At 31.4% G+C, this 18598-nt stretch overlaps 1 long non-coding RNA gene across 1 annotated transcript; it reads right to left on the bottom strand.

The window, feature by feature from the left end:
• Window positions 1–14921: 14921 nt before the first annotated feature.
• Window positions 14922–17150, bottom strand: LOC146918179 (uncharacterized). Its single transcript, XR_015014265.1, has 3 exons — window positions 16457–17150; window positions 15370–15957; window positions 14922–15214 (listed from the first exon to the last, which is right to left on the bottom strand). It is a non-coding gene; the product is annotated as an uncharacterized LOC146918179 (long non-coding RNA).
• Between the last annotated feature and the right edge of the window lie 1448 nt (window positions 17151–18598).

The following is an 18598-nucleotide window of genomic DNA, read 5'->3' as shown; positions in this document are numbered from 1 at the left end:
TTACTAATCTGGCAAAGTATGGGTTAACTATAAATTTAGGTTTAAATTTTTTTAAACTTTTAAAAAAAATTAGGTGTTGTAACATAGTAGTTAAAAATATTTCACGTTACCTATGTATAGATTGCAACAACATAATGTTTTTGAAAAAGTTCGTGAAGAAATCTAGTTGGCTTCCAAAAACTAGATTTCTCCACGTTCTTAATCAAAAAAGATTATGTAGGAAATCAATGAAACAAAATGGACAACACAAAGTAATTGGGTCCAACCAGTTACACTAATATGCAGCATGACGAATATTTATTTATAGGTAAACTTGGTGTGTTATGTTTAAGTATTTATCGATGTGGGACTCAAAGAGTGCTATAAGGTGTGTGGAACTTTCTTTCTCCTACTCACTCGTTTTTTTTCTCCAAGATATTTGTTCTTCATTCTCAATTCAATTCAATTCAATTCTCTTTTCTTAGTATTATCATCTCAATGGTGGGTCCAATTGGATGAAGATGCTTATATTAGGTCCATTCATTCAGTAGCGAAACTGTAAGCCTTTTCATTATCCCATTAGCCTTTTTATCTCAAAATAGATCCAAAGTTTCATGTTGTTTCTAGGTCTTCGTATACTGAGAATTTGTATGTGTTATTCTTTAAATCTTAGATTAAGATGTCTGAGAGGAATTTCAACACCAGTGCCCCTCTCATGTGTGTGACAACGACAATGATGCTTTTTTAGATGCACATGAAACACTATCACAATTAACAAACTCATTTTAAATGCATTATGTATTTACCATTATCATATTATATGGTCCAAGTCTTCAACTTATGTAACTTGCACAAATAGAGAGACGGTGGCGTACAAGGAAGAAAATGCAACGGCGACAAGGTTATGAACGCAGCATCCCGAAGCAGTGACTTCAAGGGATATCAAAGACCTAGCAGAAATAGTGAAACTATTAGCACTCATATAGTTGAAGAGACTAAATAAGATGATATGGAAAACTACAAGTTGTCAGCACCATTAGAGTAAATTATTTTGAACCATTCAAAATCAACATTATACATATCTTATATGTCAAAATGAAATGCTGTTCATTTTAATGATAAAAGAAATTTTTGGATAGAATGACATTTTTTAGATCACATTATTATATCCTTTAACACAGCCTAGTTAGGTGCAAATGACATTTTCTATTTCACAAATGTTAGTTAGATAAAATGTGTTTGATTTTGTTGTAAACTCTCTCAAAACACACAACTACCCAAGCCCTAAGTACAACCAATAGACTAGGGATGTTCGGGGTGAAGAAAACTCAATATAACTCTATATTTACAATTATAACAACTTTCTAGCTATTGTTTCTTCTCACCATCTGAAGTGGAACTAAGTTGGATATCCACTTTGACACAACAATAACTGGAACTGAAATATACAGTTCCTCTGATGAACCTAAAAGAGTGAAAGAACCCAAAAAGAAGTTAATTGGTTTCGGGACCCCAATACAATGTCAAGCCATAAGTCATGTGAACGAAAACCATGTTTTTCTGATTCCCAATTAATGAATTTTTGGAACATTAAGTAATAAAGCAAATATTATAATTAATACAAGGCCTACTAAAACCACATAAACAATTATCACAAGACATGAACCTTATTTTTATTTGTGTTTGATTATTATGACTAGTTTCTTATATAAGAAGAATTGAAGTAGACTTTGGTTAGGGTGTATTGATTCTTGGAATAATGAAGTCCCAAAATTGATTAATTTAATTAAATTAAATTAAAATCATTATTTTGCAACAACACTATAGCGAATATCAATATATCAAGTGGACAACACAAAGTAATTGGGTCCAAACAGTTACGCTGAATTGAAACATAGAGGAATATTATTTTATGGGTAAACTTGGTATTTGATGTTTAAGTTTTTATCGATGTGGGACTGAGTGCTATAAGGTGTGGGTGGAACTTTCTTTCTCTCGTTTTTTTCTTCAAGAGGTATGTTCTTTTTCAGTGTCAATTCAATTGGGGCCCTATAAGTTGGAGACAAAATTGGGGATATGTCATAGAAGCCGACGATCCTTTTAATATTGGTGATCCTCTTAAATACATATGTATTCAACAAACATCAAAGACCTAGCAGGAATAGAGGAACTGTCCCCACTCATATAGTTGAAATGCAAGAACTTGTATTTTTTTGTCCTATGTAAGGTAGGTTTGTCAAAATTCCGACATTACCTCTTGGGCGAAAATTTCATCGTCCGGACTGATGAGAAGAGTCTGAAGTCACTTATGGACAAAATATTTCAAACACCTTAGCAACAAAGGTGGCTTCACAAGTTCCCTGGCTTTGATTTTGTGATTGAATATAAACCCGGTAGAGACAATACAGCATCCAATGCTTTATCTCGCTCATTCATGATGACTTTGTCAAACCAGCAATCTCTGTTGCTACAACAAATGCATCAGGCCATTGCTGCTGATGTTAATTTATCTTCTTTAAAGACACAATGTGCAGATGGTACACAACTTGATCCACATTTTCAGGTTCAGCATGACTTGCATTTGATGTTAACTCCATCAGTAGCTTTTTTTATTGAGAAAATAGTCCATGATGCTTGAGAGTAATTTTTATTTTACATCTTTCTGTTTCGTCTCCTTTTCACTAGTAATGAGCAAAAGCCGATTTACATTGGCCATGAGAACTCATTCAACTATTCACCAATGTCAACTTTAAAGAAATTAAAGAGGTACTGAAATATTTAACGAAGTTAATTGTCGATTGCTTGATGACATTAGAGCTTAATTTGGTAAATTATTTCAAGCTTTGGTACTTAAACTAAAGTTAATCATTTGAGCTTTTTTAAACCGTCAATTCAATTATGGGAATAATAGAAAAATACTATCAAACTGAAATAATTGAAAAAAAGAAGTAAAAACTGGAAAAATCAATCATCCATGTAACCATATTATTATGCTAATAACAGTTGGAATCAATTTATATTTTCCCATATGGTGGTATCTTGGCATCAATTGGATGGTTGCAGAAGATCTCATACAAGCAAATAACAGTTGGAATGAAGCATTTGTTGATAAATAACAATCCAGTTTTTGCATGGAATCAACTTTGTTGGGGGTAGGAAGTTGGGGTTGTTGCCTCATTCGATGGGTCAGCTTAGAAACTAAATAGAAATATAAATCATACATGTAGTATATCATTGAAAAATCATACATGTTTTGATATTGAAATCAATAAATCCCACATAATTATACTGAAAACAAACAAAAGGTAAATCAAAGATTACACTTTAAATAGGAAGAAAATACTTATATTGGGAGATCATAAGTTTCATTTCAGAAATTTTTAAACTAGTTTTTAAAAATCAAAAAGTTAGATTCTAAACTTGTCCCCTTTCAACATTAATGACCATTTTCCAGTTTTGGTATACCATTTTTGTTTGTTTGTTTAGAGTGTACCATTTTGATTAAGTATATGTTTGAGTCCACTTGTAAGGGGACAAAATTAATTGTTCAGGTGTAGAATTGATTACGACAAATTTGCTTGATTTTGAGTAGAACTTATTTTGGCTTAAGAATTGATGCTACTTGATGTTGAGATTTGCAACGTTCGATTTTAAAATTGATTTTTACACACAAATTTATAGATAAAGTCACTTTGACATCATTGTACCTTAACTCAACTCACTTTTAATCTAAATAAATTTTACAAAATCAATTCATTCACAATGAATTCTTATAGAAACTTCATGAAAGCTTCTTTGGAATTAAAGCCCAACACTAGACTACGGTCACTAAAAAGTTAAGGAAGGGAGTCAATGAACACTCACTCACTCATTTCAAACAACGGTGAGGCAATGAAGCTCAAAAACGAGCCTCGTGAACAAAAATTACTGCGAATATTGAACAAACCATTCATCATCTACTCAAAATCAATCAAACATGTCAGATTTGTCCACCATTTCAATATTTTCAAGGAAGGAGTCAATTGATAAGAACCAAACAAGCTGCTCCAATTTGAGTGACAAATTAAAAGCTTTATGGTCACAATATATCTAACTTCTCAAATAATTTTCGCAACTACTACACTTTGAATCATATATTATTTAACTAATAGTCTTTGTCACCATCTTCAATTATCCATCACTAGCAGCAACTAGGAAAAACAATCTACAACTATAGACTAATTCAAATATGTTGAGTCTATGAAGTACTGATCTAATATGTTAGTTTTCTCACTTTATAACTATGCGTTTTTCAAGAACAAACACCTCTGTGGTATTAAGCGTGTCTCAATGTCCGACACGTGTCGGTGTTCGACATTCAGACGACATTCATACCACACACGTCAAACAAGTGTTCTAAAATATATATTTTTTCTTTCTTTGCTTGATATATTTTTACACAACTTAGACACCTCTATGGGGTTTAAAGATGAGTTTAAGTAATGATAAAAAAAAAAAAAGGTTAAAGATGTTAAATTGAAAAACATCATTTTTGACTTTTCGATATAGTATTTTAAAATTAAATTGATAATTTTTTGTGGTAAAATAAATTGATTATTTTAAATGTACAAATTTTAAATCTCAATTTAGAACTTTTAATAAAAGCAAATGTATTTGCATAAAAAAAAGATTAATAGTAAACATAAATGTACTACACCCTTGAATCAAGTTTTTAATAAATAATCTAAGCTCCCAAAAGTAATAGATAGAATCTTACCGACGAAAATATCTATCATAAATTATAAATAAAAATTGAGGAGTATATTCCGTCATTATACAGATGGGAGTTTGAAGTGATAAGAAAACTTGCATTAAAAAAAAAAAATCGAAGGAAGTGCATTAAAAAATACTGACTAGTGGTATATTAAACTTTTTTATTTTTATTACGCTACTAGTGGTATTAAAATACCAATCAAATGTATATAGAGAAATACTAGTTCAAATGCATCGAATATAAAGTTATCATATATATTCATATAAAGTTATCATTTAAGACCCATAAAAAATAATATCTATAACATTTTCAAGAGAAGTATATTTGCCGTCATTATCCGGAAGACAACACCATATGAGATTTCAAGTGACAAGAAATTAAGTGCATTAAAAAATGCAATTACTTAAAACCTCAAATGGTATCACCACCGGACAATGACCAGTGATATATTAACAACATATTTAGGGAACAACCACCATGTAAAACTTGGGTCCCCAAATACACTTTATAAGATAAGTTGATGTTATACACTCGTATTCTTTTATAGGTAACATTTTGTGTCTATTAGTTACAGAGTTTCTATGTGGGACTGCTGAGCTCCAAAATGGTATATACACACGCCTCTTCCTTCTCCGTAAGCATTAGAAGACAAATACATCTTTTCTCGTTTTAACATCATTTTGAACAATTTACAATTTTCTATACTTCATTCATTGTGTCCATCCTTGTATTTGAAAGTATGAATCACACTTTATGTATTTCTTTGAATATTTATATTTCTTTAGACTTTGTATCATCATACAGGTTCATGTTGTTCTCTGTATAAATTGTGTTCTAAGATCATTCCTGGGAAAAACATTATTTGTGTTTAGGGGTGTAAGTGGTTCGGACAAAACCAACGAAACCGAAAGTCCAAACCGAACCAAACCGAAAAAATATCCGACCTTGTTTGGTTAGGTTTGAAACCGATCCGATCCAATCAAAACTGATCTAGTTTGGTTTGGTTCATGGTTTTTTATTTCGAGATCCGTGAAACCGATGAACCAATCCGATGATAACCATACTCCTTATTTTACTAATATTATCCTACCTTACACAAACTTATGGTTAGACTCAAAGTTAAAGTCCAACATAAAATACTTCTTAATCCATTCACTTTCTCTCATCATCATCTTCATCTCATCAGTCAAACTCTTTCATTTCTACTAAAAAAGAAACCCTAGTCGTCAACCACACAAAACTCATTGTTCATTGCCACCTGTCACCGCTGAGATCATTCATCTCTTAGTTGGTTTTATCATGTTTATGCCATTGATTTATACTCATTATATTTCATTGTTTTCTATGTTCATTTTCGGTGTCATTGATTTAAACACGTTATATGTCATTGTTTAGTCAAGATTAGAAAAAGCCATTCAAAAAAGAAAGCATTGTGATTTGCGATTATCTTAGAACTAGAAAATGAAATAAAACTAAAAAGAACACCATAAAATTTTGAGCGTGTGATGTGTATCGATAAAAATTGAAATAAAATTATAAAATATATATACTACTTAATAAAAAGTGCATCCCTAGAAAATTTTCAAATTTGCACGTATAACTTTTTATTTGTTGGTTCAGAAATAATTTTATCAGTTTTAGAGATTTAAAAATATTAGAGATTAACTAGTCAATTCTAAACTTATTTTAATTTTGATCAGTTTTGCTTCAATTGGTTACAGTTCTTACTAAGTTTATTATTTATAAAAAGTTGTTTTAAAAATAGAGAATATGAAAAAACAAAATATGAAATACAATCATACAAAGTTCTATGAAACATTTTGTGAGAATATGAATTTTTTTAATTGTATTTTTAAAGAAACCGATCAACCGAACTGTCACGTTTGTCAACGTATATGTTACGTCCTTTATCATTTTTTTTAAGTCAACCATAAGAACAGCCCGAATGACAACCTATTTGACTAAGGTTTTACGGTTCGGCTTTAAATTCGCAAGGAACCAATTTCCCTTCTAGTGGAGATCTTGTTAAGGGGTGACACCCTCACTAAATGAAAGAAATATGACCAAATATAGGACAAGACAACAAGCAGATTGAGACCAATCAGAGACCAAAAGAAATCACAGGGGTAGACAACAAGTGAGACTACCATAGAATGCAAATAGATTTTTGCAAGTAAATGGTGCCGCGGTTCACAATTTACTAGCAAAAATCTATTTTTGTTCTATGTCTACAGCTATTAGGACCTACAACCGAGCTCTGATACCAACTTTGTCACGACCTAAAAATTCACAATCGTGACCAGTGCATGAACTAGAACATCCTAGTTCGGCAAGCCTGATGACAACACTTGACAAACTATAATTTAATTAATTTTCAAATTGAGTTTCAATTAAAATGATATCCACTGAATTTAGACAGAGTATCCTCTGTATTTTGAATACTTTCCAAAATATGAATCTTGTCTATATACTTGTATTATCATCAGAATCTCAAAGTGACATAACTAGATGTTTGTACAACTCAAAACAAAACATTTCTAAACTACCATTAGCTGCAGATACATCGACCATTCAGTTTATACATAGAGGAGACCTACCAAAAGAATGGCATTGACATATCTTTAACTCTGCTACAAGCTTTCTACGCTTGACCTTGAATCTGAAAATAATGTAAGAAGACGGGGTAAGTCATAAAGACTTAGTGAGGAGACAACAATCACCACCAACTAGAAGGGAAACACACAAGGGCACGATTATTTTCTTTTCTCAAAATTTAATGACAGTTTACAAATCTAGTAGCCATATAAAATTCTAATAATCCGCAACAGTTTATACACATGAAAATCCACACTTTGTAAATATTTCCAATCAAATAGGTATACTTCAACGAAAAGTTCAACATCGTAAAACATGAAGATAACATTACAAGCCTTTGAAAATAAATTGTCGAAAATCAAAATAAAAGCCTTTAAAAATATATTTTGCCGAAAATCTTGATTAAAGCCTTTAAAGAAATTATAGAAAACTCCATTTAGTGAAAATAAACAAAATGGATGAATCAAGAACTAGCTCCATCTCATTGATAGCCCTCTCCTCCTAATGGTGGCCTTTCCATAGGGGCGGCTCCATCTAACGGATAGCTCTTTTCTCTCGACTCAAAACAAAATGTTTTTAAAGTATAGTCAACTCAATTTAGTAAAAATAATCAAAATGGGTGAATCGAGAACTAGCTCCATCTCGTTGATAGCCCTCTCCTCCTAATGGTGGCCTTTCCATAGGGGCGGCTCCATCTAACGGATAGCTCTTTTCTCTCGACTCAAAACAAAGTTTAAAACATTTTCAATTAGGGAGTTTACCTCTCATTGATAGCCCTCTCCTCCTAATGGTGGCCTTTCCATAGGGGCGGCTCCATCTAATGGGGTAATTCTACCTAATTGAAATCACATACTAGGTGCACTTAGGTCGTCGTCATTATAACCGTAATTTTCAAAATACCACTCTTAAAACAAAATGCCAAAACCATATTTCACAATATCGAAACTTATATTCAAAATACGTACAATCAAATCTCAATTGAAAATCTAATGCTTAATAAATCATAAGCAAATCCGAATTCAAACCCAAATCCAAGTCGCGTACATATTAATATCAAATCCTTTCAAAAACGCATATTAGTATCGAAAATTCCCAAAAAAAAAACATATATTTCAAAACCCGTATTTCCCATGTCTCAAACACATGTCATAATATATGCAACCAACTCTCAATTTCAACCATTTGTCCAATAAGTCATAAATAAATCCAAATAGAGACCACAATAATATCATTGACTTTAAACATGTATCAAGACTAGAAAAATATTCGAAGGGTGTGTTCCCCATTTTTTTTAAAAATACTTTGACATATAAAATCATAAAAATATCAATAATAAAGATATTGAAAATAAGCGATAATGATCGTCATCAACTCACAGCTATGACAAATCCACTAAGTGTGCTCTCCAATCATCCCAGGCAGAAGCATGTGAAGCGTCTGGCATCGTATCTGAGCATTAATAATATTTTCTCATAAATTAGAAACTCATTCCAAAACTATAGTAGCACTAAATGACCATGAATTGCAAGTTGAATACGTATATGTATATTATAGCATTATTGATAACATGTGCCTACAAGGAATGAATAGCAGGAGCAATATGCCTACATTGCTGAAATTATATGGAACCATTCAAATCAAATTAAAGTATGTATCATTTTCATATGTTGAGGTATATTTATCAACTTACAATTCAATGAATACATAGTTAGACATGATTATTGAGTTAGAAATTAATTTTAAAGGGTTGATTATATATAACTCAACATATGAAAATGATACATACTTTAATTTGATTTGAATGGTTCTATATAATTTCAGCAATGTAGGCATATTGCTCCTGCTATTCGTTCCTTGTAGGCACATGTTATCAATAATGCTATACTATACATATACGTATTCAACTTGCAATTCATGGTCATTTAGTGCTACTATAGTTTTGGAATGAGTTTCTAATTTATGAGAAAATATTATTGATGCTCAGATACGATGCCAGACGCTTCACATGCTTCTGCCTGGGATGATTGGAGAGCACACTTAGTGGATTTGTCCTAACTGTGAGTTGATAACGATCATTATCGCTTATTTTCAATATCGTTATTATTGATATTTTTATGATTTTATATGTCAAAGTATTTTAGAAAAAAATGGAGAACACACCCTTCGAATATTTTTCTCGTCTTGATACATGTTTAAAGTCAATGATATTATTGTGGTCTCTATTTGGATTTATTTATGACTTATTGGACAAATGGTTGAAATTGAGAGTTGGCTGCATATATTATGACATGTGTTTGAGACATGGGAAATACGGGTTTTGAAATATATGTTTTTTTTTGGGAATTTTCTATACTAATATGCGTTTTTGAAAGGATTTGATATTAATATGTACGCGACTTGGATTTGGGTTTGAATTCGGATTTGCTTATGATTTATTAAGCATTAGATTTTCAATTGAGATTTGATTGTACGTATTTTGAATATAAGTTTCGATATTGTGAAATATGGTTTTGGCATTTTGTTTTAAGAATGGTATTTTGAAAATTACGGTTATAATGACGACGACCTAGGTGCACTTAGTATGTGATTTCAATTAGGTAGAATTACCCCATTAGATGGAGCCGCCCCTATGGAAAGGCCACCATTAGGAGGAGAGGGCTATCAATGAGAGGTAAACTCCCTAATTGAAAATGTTTTAAACTTTGTTTTGAGTCGAGAGAAAAGAGCTATCCGTTAGATGGAGCCGCCCCTATGGAAAGGCCACCATTAGGAGGAGAGGGCTATCAACGAGATGGAGATAGTTCTCGATTCACCCATTTTGATTATTTTTACTAAATTGAGTTGACTATACTTTAAAAAGATTTTGTTTTGAGTCGAGAGAAAATAGCTATCCGTTAGATGGAGCCGCCCCTATGGAAAGGCCACAATTAGGAGGAGAGGGCTATCAACGAGATGGAGCTAGTTCTCGATTCATCCATTTTGTTTATTTTCACTAAAATGGAGTTTTCTATAATTTCTTTAAAGGCTTTAATCAAGATTTTCGGCAAAATATATTTTTAAAGGCTTTTATTTTGATTTTCGACAATTTATTTTCAAAGGCTTGTAATGTTATCTTCATGTTTTTACGATGTTGAACTTTTCGTTGAAGTATACCTATTTGATTGGAAATATTTACAAAGTGTGGATTTTCATGCGTATAAACTGTTGCGGATTATTAGAATTTTATATGGCTACTAGATTTGTAAACTGTCATTAAATTTTGAGAAAAGAAAATAATCGTGCCCTTGTGTGTTTCCCTTCTAGTTGGTGGTGATTGTTGTCTCCTCACTAAGTCTTTATGACTTACCCCGTCTTCTTACATTATTTTTAGATTCAAGGTCAAGTGCGTAGAAAGCTTGTAGCAGAGTTAAAGATATGTCAATGCCATTCTTTTGGTAGGTCTCCTCTATGTATAAACTGAATGGTCGATGTATCTGCAGCTATTGGTAGTTTATAAATGTTTTGTTTTGAGTTGTACAAACATCTAGTTATGTCACTTTGAGATTCTGATGATAATACAAGTATATAGACAGGATTCATATTTTGGAAAGTATTCAAAATACAGAGGATACTCTGTCTAAATTCAGTGGATATCATTTTAATTGAAACTTAATTTGAAAATTAATTAAATTATAGTTTGTCAAGTATTGTCATCAGGCTTGCCGAACTAGGATGTTCTAGTTCATGCGCCGGTCACGATTGTGAATTTTTGGGTCGTGACACGAACCAATCCAAACCGATTAATTTGGTTCGGTTTCTTTTTTGAAAAACAGTGAAAACCGAACCAATCCAAACCGATGAAGGTTTCATCCAGGGGCGGTTCTAAGGCCCGGCGAGCCCGGGCACTCGCCCGGGCTCCGACCCAATTTTTTTGCAATTTCTTATGTAAATCCCCTTCAATTTCTTATATAAACCCCTATAAATTGGGCAATTTCTTTAAATTTTTTATTATTTGCTTGCAATTTCTTATGTAAACCCCTATAAATGTATTGCAAAAAAAATTTCGCCCGGGCTTTATAAAAATCCTGGCTCCGCCATTAGTTTCATCGGTTCGGACATTTTTTTTGAGTGAAAACCAATCCAAACTGAACCGTTACATCCTTTGACCAAGGTAGAACAACATAATGATGTATAATTAATGCATAAGTGAACTAGTTTCCTCGGTAACTAGTTTCTTTAAATTATGTCAAAAAGAACATGTTAGATTAGAGCTATGACAAGTTTTTATTTTAAGCATAACTTGTTTATCTTTTGGTAGTGGATTTACAACATGATTTATGATTTACTTTGTTTATGTAAGATGTTCATTTGAAGGCTTATTGACTTTAGTTGGTAGTAATCCCACTGTTGGTAAGAGTACTCTATGTTTGTAGGTATGATATATGGTAACCTGGACCGAACGTAGTTATTTTCAGCATATTATGATATTGTTTAGACCTTTGAATGTATGTATAACATTATCATTGTGCCCTATTAATTCATTATGTAAACCACTAATCCAACAATTGAAAAAAACACACACTAAGTTAACAAATTTTAAATATTAATTTACTTGGTCATTTTCTTACTTGAACTTAACCAGCATGAAATTAAAAGGTTTTAGTTTGATTGGAGTAATGGAAGCAATAAAACATGATAGGGATGTTGGCTGAAGTGATATATCCTATGTTGATCATAAATATGGATTGTGGCAGATTCAAACCTTTGAATGGTAAAAGTCCATTCCCCTAAATTTTCTTACAAGAAGACAAAAGAAGCAATGAATTATTTTCCTTGAGAAATAATTTAAAAATCACATTTTTTATTTCGTCAATTATATTTTTATAAGAAATTATTGCATTCCAGAAAAATGTAAAATAATGGTGTCTAACGTTTGTAATTTAAGTGCTCAAAATTATACGAGAAAAAACTTAAGATAGGAAAGTGAAAGTTTTTAAAATAGCTTAATTTTTTTTATGGAAAATATTTAAGTCTAAATGTTGAATAACTGTTAAGTGAAATTATTTAAATCATAGTAGTATATATTGTCTTAGGGAAGGGAGGTGATGATATAAAGTGGCATGCAATTACTCTCAAACTTTATTTTAATTTATTTTTTAAGTTGATCAAATTAGGATAATTTTAGTGAATCTCCTCAAATATATAAGAACTTTAAATCTAACCATTTCCATGCAACGTACAAGACATTAAGCTCTTGATCAGTTAGAATAGTTGAGGGAATCCTATGTGTACCATTACAAAAGAGACTCACAATATTCATAACTAGACTCTTGACCCGTGCTATCGCACGGGTCCTACCGAGCAAGAGTTAAACGATGAAGTCGCAACATTATAAACATATGGTACCAAATAGAAGTCATATGATAAAATTTAAACATGTTCACTTTAAAAAAAATTAAAGTAGCCAAACAACTTTAACATATTTCTTAAAGTACTTAATTTTAACTTTGTATTAAAGTAGCTTTTGGACCATAAAAAAATCAAACCAAACAATTATCTATGGTTCCGTTTTGCTTGATAATTTTTAATATCAAGCATTATCGATACTATTCAATTTTTTCTAATACCAAGCAATTATCAAACATGCCAATAGTTATAATTATGACCATTGCTTAAACTACGTGAAAAAATTTAATAGCTTGTCTCATGACTGTAAAAAAGGATGTAGTTACCTATGTAACTGCAATTAAGAGTTAAGCCTGCATCTTATACTTCCAATAAAAATCCACAATTGATTTTAAATAGCTTGGCTCTAGTTAATGTTGATACAGGTATCAAGCAAAGCACAATTATTAGAATGCAATTAGAAAAGAGCACACTTTTCCAATAAGAGATAGGCATGATACCTATAAGATGGGAACCGATTCATTTTTCATCTGCCAAGTGTATGTTTTTGATAAGAATGTGACATTGCCAAACACAATTTAATCATTAAATGTATGCTTATACTATTAAATACGCCTATTCGAATTCCACATCAATGAACCTCCCAATTGAACTAAATTTGCAACCACATATCAGGCACGCAAGAGTTTATATAGGTGCAACTATCACTAAACTGATGATCAACAGGATGTAAAACGATAAAAAAAAAGCTTGATAATGATCACCTGGAACATTTATATATCAAAACTTTGATAATGGAACAAAATAGGGAGGATCTTGACTCATAATTAAGTATGCAATGTAGTATATAGGAAGTTAATGATGAATGGAGCTACTGCATTGATGTTCTATATATTATATATTATAGTCCATTCAGCTCAAATTTGTTTTTTTTTCTTTTCAAAACCAATCGTATACATCATTATAATAATAAACTTAAAAGAAATGTGATTATATAGAAAGTTGATTAGAATATGCAACTGTTTTGTTTAAGAAGTTTAAAATCAAAATGAATAACATAAGAATCTCATTCGAACACACTTATATCATTAGAGTGGTATCATGAATAAAAAATGATCACATAATGGTTGATAACCAATGTCTTAATTCAAAATACCCCATACATAATTCAATCTGAAAATGGAAATTGAAGCACCAAAAAAAAAATATCAAGTCTCCATCAAACTTAATAGACAATAGTCATATACAAACATCAGATCAAAATTCTTGATGAACAGCTAAAAAAGCCTTCAAAAGTTTCAAATTTGTGCAGTTCAAATGATTGTCCAAATATCATTACTCATAATTTTAAGCCATATAAATACTTCTGTTTCAAATGCTAGCTCGAAATAATTCACTAAAGTATTTCCTTGAAGAAATCTTGGCTTCTTCGAATGAATTTGAATTACAACATATAAATTTAATATCATTGTGAATTTTCTTGAATTGAAACCCCATTTCTTGAAGATATCTTTTCACTTTTTTCGTCCATCTTAATATGATTCAATCTTGGTACAATCAACGTGACAAATGCTAATTATTATAATGAATACAAAAAAGAAAATGCTTGTTTGCAATGAAAGCTGATCCATTTTTACATAAAAGATAAATAAAAGTTGTATTAACTATAAGCATTGGAACACAACTTGAAGCAATCTTGTTAAGTTCAGAACCAAAAGGAGTGATTTCAATGAAGCAGTGCACCTTTATGTGTTCATTGTTGTTCTTGGCTTTTTTTAACAGGTTGTTGTTCTTGGCTTAATCAAACTATATGCCTATATAGCTTGATGAGTCCCAATTGAAAAGGGCAACTTCTAGAAAATTTAACTTCATAAGCCCTCAAGTTACCTCAAAATATGGTGTCAACATGGCAGCAACCATGTGCTTTAAATGGTCTACAATTCTGATGCAGTCCATATACGTGCCTAATAGAAAATTATTTGTCATAATATCATGTATTTTCTCTCTCTGTTGAGACATGAATGACATAAGGCATGTTTAAAAGCAAAACATATGATAACAACTTCAAAAATATCATGAGACATTCTCATCCAAAGATCAAACAATTCTCTGCAATGAGCATAAAATTGCATCATATCAAAATCATTTTGTGAATGCTATACAACCACTTCTCACATCCAATTCAATGTATACACCAAAATAAATACCATTAACAAAATCATACACGTATATAAAATGCTCGCTTACATTTGAGATATCAAATTGTATATGAAATGTAGACAGTTTCACCGTAATTTTATATAAAGATACTTCATAGTAAAATCTTGAATATTCATTGGCACTGAACATGTGAAAAGGGAAAATCAAAATCACAACAATTAACAAAGAGATTTGTATTAGTCTCTTAGTTTTTCAAGCTCAACGCAACTTCCATTTTTGAGTACATTTCGATGTTCAAATTCACTTATAAGTATCCTGCTGCATCAACCATTATATATCTTCCTGAAAAGATAGTGAAGGATATTGTTATTAGTGGTTTTTATCAACTAAGTACATATTATCGAATTCAAAACGGGGAGACCAAATACATATATGTTAATTGCCTTTGATCACATCAAAGCAAAGCAAACAGATAATATAAGTGATAAGCATCATACCTTGATGTTTTCAAACAGAGAATACCCAACTGCGATGACCAGCTACAGCTCCGAAGCATTTGGATTACTTATTATTCATTATTAGGATCTATAACCTTTGAAGAAAAGAAGAAGAAGAGCAAGGTTTTGACAGAAAACCTTGTTTGATTTATAGAATAACAACCTTAACACACCTCAAGACAGAACCAAAGCTGCAACGAAAATTGCAGCCATAACACACCTTAAAAAACCAAAGCCGAAACACTCTTCTAGGGTAAGCAAAGAAAAACATACTACAATCAAACTTAATCACTAACCATAAAACATCCGAGCAGCTATCGAGATCTTGAACAGGATAGGAAATCTATATTTAGCAAAGATGTTACAGCACAACAGCTATCTCCAATCACCTCATTTTCTTTTTTGACCTCATGATGAATATATATATTTTGTGTCATGGCTTTGTGTAACTGTAGCTTAGGAGATTGGCCTCAACATATGCTTCCACATCTCATTCCATCTCTTAAACAACTTACCAGAATGCATTTTCAATACATGAGGCTGCCATTTTTTCCCTCTGAAATTACTCTTGGATGGAAAATTGACACCCTATTAAAGAGTTATATGTAGGATTAGCTTTTGTCCCCTTACATTGTTTTACAGATTAATTTTTATCAATCAGCAAACACACACTTTATGAAATTAATAGACAACAGAAAATTATCAAAGTCAGAGATGTCATTTTAAAAAGCAAGATATCAAAACCATAGATTATAAAAGTTGTTGATCTGCATAAAAATTCAAATTAAAATGGAATGAGGGAACCTTAAAACCACATATTGAATGCAAGAACAAAATAGATCTGCATCTAATGCAATAAGTACATATTTACATCAATATGAATCCATGTAGAAAACATGTCAGAAGAAAAAAATAGATAAACTATAGTATATAAACATTAAAATACATTCTGATTTTCGTTATGTTAAAACACTAAATAGAAAGTATTAGTGACACAAATCATTATAAACATCAAAATACATTCTGATTTTCTTTATCAAAATTTATATTAGAGAGAATGCGAGAGAGAGACAGAGATGTGGATTACCAGACCAAAGGAAGAAAATCTTTGAATGTGTTCTTGTCTGACAGTTGCTGTTTGTTTCCTCTACAAACTGTTCTTCCATGAATTTGGTCCAGAAATTGAATTCATTTAAGTAATTTAACCTTAACTCAAATGAAACAGAAACACACGATCAAATAGTATAGAATTCACGATAAAAAAATGAAACAGAAACAAACACATCCGTTCACTCTTAATCTTGCAGTGGTTTACGGGCAGGTGGCCGGAACCGGAGACGATGAGGATCAATATATTGTTGTTCTGTGAGGGAGATGAAGAATAGAATAACAACAATTGAGAGAGGAGAGCAACAGCGATTGAGAGAATGGAGAGAATATAATCAGATACTGAGATAGGAGAAGGGAGAATGAGAGAGAAAGAGCAACAATTCTGATTTCAGCAAACCAAAAAAATTGAATTAGGAGAAGCGATTGAGAGAATGTTTTCTTTTTGTTTGAATTGAAAGTATCAAACAGTAAATGCTGCACGTCAAACAGAATAAGGGATGGGGAAGTGTAAAAGCCAAGTTTATCTAAGTACATGAAAGGTCATGAAAGGAACGGCTGAGATTAAGTGTGCGGTTGGCAAGTTAGATTAGCATTAATTACGTGATTTGAGAGGGAAAAATGGGAGTGATTAGGGCAACACTGCCAGCACATCAAGTCTGGCTTTTATAATAAAAGATAAAATGGGACCATTCTAAAGTTTCCTCTTTGAGTATGGAGTCAATATAATGAGAGTGACTTTACAAAAAATGGCATTAAATAAACTTGACATCACATAGGAGTTACGATTGAGACAATTGAATAGAACAAGTCAACTAACTTCCTAACATTGATTGATGTTGGTGGATACTTTGGTGCTTTCAACTTGTATTTTCAAGACATAATTTCCTTTTATGTGTTCCTTAAACAATGCCCTTAGGGCACTTGTTAGCAAGACCCTTCTTAATGGAAAATGCTAACAAGTGCCCTAAGGGTATTGTTTAAGCATCTAAAAATAGCAATTTTTGCATTGGAAATTGTACGGTTATGACTTTAACAAGTGTTCAACTTGTATTTTCAAGACATAATTTCCTTTTATGTGTTCCTTAAACAATGCCCTTAGGGCACTTGTTAGCAAAACCCATTCTTAATTGGTTTCTAGCTGATTAGGAGATAATTGCTTTTTGGAGGTTCTGTTGCACTAATTTGATTATCAAAAAGAGTTCTTTCTATGAATTGTAATATGTTCACATGAAATATATATCCATTTGAAAATCTCTCTAAAACGGTGTCATGGAAAATTGTAGAGGCCACTATGAGAAAGATCAAATCAACAAAACTAATAAAACACATTTTCTTTCCAAAAAAAAAACTAATAAAACACATTTAAAATTTATTTTAGTTTTTACATTAAATCCACTTACATGATGATTATCGGTGGAGTATAAGATACTATTTCATTAAATTCAAGAGAGAACTCAAGGTTTAACGATAGCAATGAAAGTTGAACCATGATCTTACGATTTAGTAAATTCTTTATCAATTTAGTCCACATTTGACATTTAAAACTAATCTTTGCAAAAGACCATCACACATCCTATTGAAAGTTGAACCATGATCTTGCGAGCTTTTTTTTTTTTTGTAACAAAAAAAATTCAAGACATGATTGAAATATTTAATATATTGACTCACAATTTTATACGATTAAACAAAAACAATGATAACAATGACAATGGCAAATTGACGTCAAGATATTGTTGTTAGAGAATTCGGCCAATAGTGGTTTTGGTTGAAAAATAAATATAAATCGAAACGTATTCTAAAGGTTATGAAACTCTCCATATCATTTGTATTGTTTTTTATGGATGTCTTTGCAAACAATCGGTTCATAATTCAATCTCTAGGTCGAGATTTATATTGTTTTGTTTTTTGAGTTTTTAACGCTTTAAAAATTCATAATTAATTTGTCCATAATCGAAAAATTCTAATTTTTTTATGTTAGTCCATATTTTAACGTCCTAAACATGTCTGAAGAAAAAAATCATAAAAAAATCCAACAACTCTATCGCTTTTCTTTTTTTGACAAAAACTCTATCGCTTTTTTTAGCTTCTCACATAATATCAGGTAAAAAATAATAAGAAT

Source organism: Medicago sativa, chromosome 6 (genome assembly GCF_051527215.1).
Source record: "Medicago sativa cultivar Bolivia chromosome 6, Bolivia_mono, whole genome shotgun sequence".
Taxonomy (NCBI): domain Eukaryota; kingdom Viridiplantae; phylum Streptophyta; class Magnoliopsida; order Fabales; family Fabaceae; genus Medicago; species Medicago sativa.
This window is presented reverse-complemented; position numbering and strand designations above follow the sequence as displayed.